Raw genomic sequence first — 6,591 nt, forward strand, 5'->3', positions numbered from 1 at the left:
CAAACAGGCTCGGTTCGAGCTCGACTACCGAGCTCGATTTTTAATTAGAACAATGTATATTTTAAAGGATAATTTTTTAAAAATAACTAATTTATGGTTTATCATATTAGTAGAAGAGGAAAAAGGATAAAATAAATATATGATGCCAATACAAGGCATACAAATAACATATTTGATCTACTAATTTATTAAATAGTAAAAAAAATCATATATTACTAGACTCGTTTGAAGCTCGAGCTCGACTCGACAAAGCTCGCGTGGGACAGGCTCGGGCTCGGCTCGTTTGGAGCTCGAGCCGAGCTCGAATCGAGTTTAGGATGAGTCGAGCTCGAGCAGCTTGCGAGCCTCGAATTTTTTTTGACAACCCTGTATATATGAACAAACAAATATATGTGAAATATGTCAACTGTTCGTCGATGCTGGTGATGGCAGCATGCATCTTGCCTGACCATGAACGTTGGTTGCCTTGTCTCATTGCGAAACTGTAACGACGTTCCTGATGTGATGTTTCGTCGGACACTCCGTACAGCAAGGCTGCCTGGTGCACAGTATTCTGAGATGGTGTTCAAGCTGAAAGTCATCAGTACTACTGACATACTTTAACAGTTGACATCAGGGATTCGTACCTGTACATGAAGATCGGTGCATCAATTCGCACAAGCACACACAAGCGCACAGCACTAAGGCCATGTTTCTTTCAGTTTGAAATTATTATAATCTAAATTATTAAGTCAGATTACTATAAACTATATTATTATAATTTGTAGTAGAATAAACGGTTAGTTGTTTCTTTCCTAGATTATTAGAGCCTAGATTATTGGGTTTGCAAGTCTAAAAAGGGAGTGGGGTGGCATGGTGGGTAATTTTTCACCCAATAATCTAGAAAAAGCTCACCTAAATAAGCTTATCAGATTATAATAAGTTGGGCTCCAGATTATAATAAGCTACTTCAATAAGTTGTCTGTTTCTTTCAGCTTACTTCTAATAATCTAGATTATAATAATCCCAAGCTGAAAGAAACAGCGCCTAAGTATAATTGAGAGCTTTTTTTCAGAACAAAGCACAATAGTACTACTCCTTAGCAGTTAGTGATCCTTTTTTTTTTTTGACGGAGCAGTTAGTGATCCTTAACAGTTAGTAACCCTGTTGCGCGCTGTGTGGATTTCTTCAGGGACAAGGGCGCCAAGAACTCCAGTGGATAGAATGTGGGCTGGGCCTAGTCCACTACTGGGACAGGCTCGCACCTGTCATGGTCTCATGGACCGGTGGTGTTACAACGGCTGTGTACTGGGTCCAGCTCTGCATATCTGGGCCCATATGTTATTGTCTCTTGGAATAAGATCACTTTGACTCCCTCAACTGACCATCAAATCTAAATTGTATCTCTCAACTGTAATACCAGAAATCTTTGTTAGAATAGGTGTCGAATATACTAGTCCTATTTGGTTACAGTTGGACTTGGAGTTATAATAGGTGTTAGGGGGTGGAGTTAGAGTCGGACTCTGTAACCCGGCATCTCTCTTAAATAGAGAGGGGGCACCACAATGTAACCATGGCGACTACAATGTAGCGTAGACACGCAGGGAGAGGATGGCGGCGATGCCATGGACTCGTAGCGGCTAGGAGCTATATTGGTTGGGGAGGAGCGCCCATAATCAGAGCCCCGGGGATGTATGCTCCGGCTGAACCTCGTTAACAAATATCATGTGTTCCTGTGTCGTTATCTGACATGTCTTGGGTGATCGATGACTGAAGCAATCGGGAAGGTTAGTCGTCGTTCCGCTATATCGACTAATTTTTATAACAAGTGGTATCGGAGCATAAGGTTTCAGCATTGGATCAAGAAGACATGTGGAGGAGGAAACACGAGGTGGGGATCGCGCATCGACAGGAGATCGTCAGCCGTGGCGATGAGATCGATGGCGACAACGAGGACGTTGCGGAGGCGGCGAGCTCGCTCGCGATCAGACCGGCGATGGCGGAACGTGACCGGAAGACGGGGCCGGGCGTGGCCGAAGGCGACCCGAGAGATTGGAGGGGTAGCGCCATGGACGGCGCGCCCGACGCACACGGTGATCGCGGATCCGCGGCGGCAGTAGGCCAGTGACGGAAGGGCGAAACCGACGAGCGTGGCGCGGCGCGGCGGACGTGGAGGGCCGGGACGACGGGGTCGTGGATGGTGAACACAAGGGCTGCGACTGCGGTGCGTGCATAGGCACGGACAGATAGCACAGGTGCTGTCTTATATGTATGGCGTGCAAAGACTAACTAGCAAAGGCAATAAGAAAAACCAAATCGAGCAGGATACAACAATCACATGCGCATGGACCTGGAAGCTGCGGTCTTGGAGATTGTACATACTTCGAAAGGCCACGTGTATATGCAGTTGGCTTGCATTGATATATGGCTATCGTACAGATCAAGGAGCAGCACTAGCGTCTGCATGCATGTGTGTTTATTGTATGGCAGGGCCATGAAAAAAAGCTGACAGAGAGAGATTGGTGGGCCAAAAGAAATCGGCTGGAGGAGTTGGCGGAAAAAATCGACTTGTCAGAGTCGGATATGGCTAATTCGACCGCAGTTGTTACGGAATCGGATGCAGTCGTGTATGGACACCGACTCGTGGCCACATCGATTTCCTATTGGTTGTGCTTTAAATAGGCAGCCAAGGAGGGAGACGAACCAAAGCAACAAGAAGTGGCAGCGTTTTTGAAGGCTACACATCTCGGCGTCAGCAATCAAGCGAAGCAGGTGGCTCGGCGGGATTGGTCAAACGTTGTACAAGGGGCCCTATAGGCTTGCTGTGTAGAGGCTCGTGGCAAAGCGCACACGTACGGGTGGACCAAGCCAGGCCGACAAGATCGTGCGGAGCAGAGGCACATCGAGGGCGGAAGATTGGTCACATCGGATTATAGCGAACGGGGGTTTGCTAGTCTATGTCTGAGATCGGATCACAAGACGAGATTGTGAAGACGAATACAGACGGTACTGAGAAAGGCGAGTATTCTGGTGGCGACAGACCAGTCAGGTCGCGGGTTGGCAAGATGGCGCCGACAGGTATGAAATTTGATTTGGTGAAGTTTGACGGCTCCAGAAATTTTGGCTTGTGGCAAACTAGGGTCAAAGATTTGTTAGCTCAACAAGGAGTTTCAAAGGCTTTGAAGGGTGTCAAACCGGCCAAGATGGAGGATGACGATTGGGAGGAGATGCAGTTGCAGGCGGCTGCGACAATAAGGCTATGTCTCTCAGATCAGGTCATGTACCATGTGATGGAGGAGACCTCACCAAAGATAATTTGGGAAAGTTGGAAGCTCAGTTTATGTCCAAGACTCTGACCAATAAACTGTATCTGAAGCAGAAGTTGTATGGGCTAAAGATGCAGGAAGGGGCGGATCTGACAGCACATGTGAACATTTTCAATCAACTAGTCACTGATCTTGTGAAGATGGATGTGGAAGTTGACGACGAAAACAAGGCCATAGTTCTTTTGTGTTCGTTACCTGAATCATATGAGCATGTGGTGACTACTTTGACGTACGGCAAGGAGACCATCAAAACTAAAGATATCACTTCTGCGTTGCTGGCTCGTGATCAGATTAGAAAGAACAAAGAGGGTGAAACATCTCAAGCGGAGGGTTTGCTAGTCAAAGAAGATCATGCTGGGCATAAGGTAAAGAAGAACAAAAAAAGAAGAAGATGGTGCAGTGCTTCAGATGTGATGAGTGGGGGCATATAAGCAAGGAGTGTCGCGACTTCATCAAATGACTCGGATAGCGATGGTTGTGATCTTCTCACGATGTTAAGTGCACAGTCTAAGGATGCAGAAGCGTGGATATTGGATTCAGCTAGCTCGTTTCATGTGACGCCAAGGAAGGAGTGGTTCTCTTCATATAAGTCTGGTGAGTTTGGTTTTGTCTACTTAGGTGATGACACAAGTTATCCGGCCATGGGAGTAGGTGAAGTCAAAATCAAGCTAGAAGATGAAGGTGAACATGTTCTTCAGGGAGTCAGGCATGTACCAGGGCTAAAGAGGAATCTGATTTCGCTTGGAACCTTGCATGAAGAAGGGTTAATATTCCGCGGTAATCGGAATAGGAAGACCATTGAGATCATGAAGGGCAAGATGACTGTGATGACTGGAGAGAAGGTGGAGTCGCATCTTTACAAGCTGCGAGGGTGCACTGTTGCAGGTGGAGTCTAGGAGGAAGCAGTTGCTGGGATAGCAATTGCTTTTGGTGGCGGCGGGTCTGGCGCAGACTCGTCGGGCGGCTTGCGGTGAAGCTGCAAAGAAGACAACCCAAGTCTGGAGGACCGGTGGATCGGCATGGTGATTCTACTACTTCTAGGTGGCGTATATTCGCCAAGGTGGAGTTTGTTAGAATAGATGTCGAATATACTAGTCCTATTTGGTTACAGTTGGACTTGGAGTTGTAATAGGTGTTAGAGGGTGGAGTTAGAGTCGGACTCTGTAACCCGGCATCTCTCTTAAATAGAGAGGGGGCATCACAATGTAACCATGGCGACTATAATGTAGCGTAGACACGCAGGGAGAGGATGGCGACGATGCCATGGACTCGTAGCGGCTATGAGCTATATTGGTTGGGGAGGAGAGCCCATAATCAGAGCCCCGGGGATGTAGGCTTCGGCTGAATCTCGTTAACAAATATCATGTGTTCCTGTGTCGTCATCTGACAAGTCTTGGGTGATCGATGACTGAAGCGATCGGGAAGGTTAGTCGTCGTTCCGCTATATCGACTAATTTTTATAACAATCTTGACCCCCGAACTTACAAAACCGGTGCAATTTAACTTCCTCGGTAGTTTTGGAGGGTGGTTTTGCTGACGTGGCGCATATGTGGCAGTGTTGACCCGGTCTTTGTGCCACGTGGCATTGACATGGCGCTTATGTGGCATTAAAATAAAAATATATACGCAGGGCCCATTTGTCATTCACACAAAAAAAATTATAGGACCCACTAACATGTAGGTCCCACGTATCATCCTCTCTTATCCCTTCTTCCTCCTCTCTTCTCTATCTCTCCTTTCTCTTTGTGCGTGGGGAGGGGCGTCCGGATCGGCGGCAGCGACGGCGGGCGATGGACGGCACGTGTGCGTGCGCCCGCCGCCGCCGCCGGGGAAGGCGGAAATGGCGGGGGCGGCGGAGGGAGGGAGCGAACCCTACCACGAGGCGCCACCGGTGGACGGCGATCAACATATCTCCTCCTCCACGGCATGGCGTGGTGGCGCCTCGCCGGAGTGCGCGGCGGCGTGTAGGCGTAGCAGCTCAGCTCAGGCTTCGTCCTAACTCTGGATCCCAATCCCCCATGCGGCGTCTCTACCTCTATCAATCAGGTCAGGCTCCGATCCCCATTCGCTCGTGCTCTCGTCGGCGTGGAGCAGCAAGTGCAAGAAGCTGGGCAGGCTAGCCAAGATGTCCAGCGCCGACGTGGAAGGGGCCGAGAAGGTGGAGGAACTCCATCTCGTGATGGAAGAGTAGCTGCCTAGCTAGAGCAGCAAGTGCAAGAAGCTGGGCAGGCTAGCCAAGATGTCCAGCGCCGACGTGGAAGGGGCCGAGAAGGTGGAGGAACTCCATCTCGTGATGGAAGAGTAGCTGCCTAGCTAGATGCTGCATGTTTGATTGGTTTCAAGTAATTTCATGGGTCTTTTGTTTTTTGAGACAGTCCATTTTGCTCAGTTTGATGTAGTGATGTTCATGGCGTACAGAGTCTGAGCAAAGTCTGAGGACTTCTCTCATTTTGCTTAGAGAGAATTAATCCATTTTGTGCAAGGTCTGAGGACTTCTCAAGCAGATGATTTTAACCAAACATTGCAAATGATTTTGTGCAGAGCCTGCCGCCGGCTCATGTAAGGGCGGGAGAGAGAGAAATAAGGAGAGAGGAGGAAGAAGAAGGGTAGTGAGAGAGAGGATGACATGTGGGACCTACATGTTAGTGGATGCCACAATTTTTTTTAATGACAAATGGGCCCACATATATATTTTTATTTTAATGCCACCTAAGCGCCACGTCAATGTCACTTGGGATAAAGACCAGGTCAACATTGCCACGTTTGTGGCCACGTCAGCGAAACCGCCCTCCAAAACCACCAAGGGAGTCAAATTGCACCGGTTTTATAAGTTTAGGGGTTAAGATTTCTGGTATTACGGTTGAGGGATACGACTTAGATTCGGTGGTAAATTGAAGGAGTCAAAGTGATCTTATTCCTTGTCTCTTTCTTGTGATCCAAATGTTCTGCCATAGAGTTCTACGTGGGGGGAAGTTTAATTTGCATCCCTCCTCATATGTGGGTTGAGTTTCAATCACATCTCCCAACCCAAAACCAGATACAACACATCTTTCATCACCTAAAACCAGGCAAATGTAGTCTTAAAGACGGTATTGAGAGAGCGGTTTTAGTTGTGTGGCATTCACGGGCATATTAACTAGATCATCCGCGTCCCACATGACGTCTACGTGGCACTTATAGTAAACAACATGAAATGTGGGACCCAAGTGAGGCCCACATGTTAGGGACTCACCCTTCTTTCTCTAGCCTCCCCTCTCTCCTCTCTTCGCCATCTGTCTCCACTTCT

The 6,591-nt window shown here is 48.1% G+C and overlaps 1 pseudogene; it reads left to right on the forward strand.

Moving 5' to 3' along the window:
- The first annotated feature begins 2,936 nt into the window (after positions 1 to 2,936).
- Positions 2,937 to 4,279, forward strand: LOC136355290 (uncharacterized; annotated as a pseudogene).
- Positions 4,280 to 6,591: the final 2,312 nt, after the last annotated feature.

Source organism: Oryza sativa, chromosome 2, assembly GCF_034140825.1.
Source record: "Oryza sativa Japonica Group chromosome 2, ASM3414082v1".
Lineage (NCBI taxonomy): Eukaryota > Viridiplantae > Streptophyta > Magnoliopsida > Poales > Poaceae > Oryza > Oryza sativa.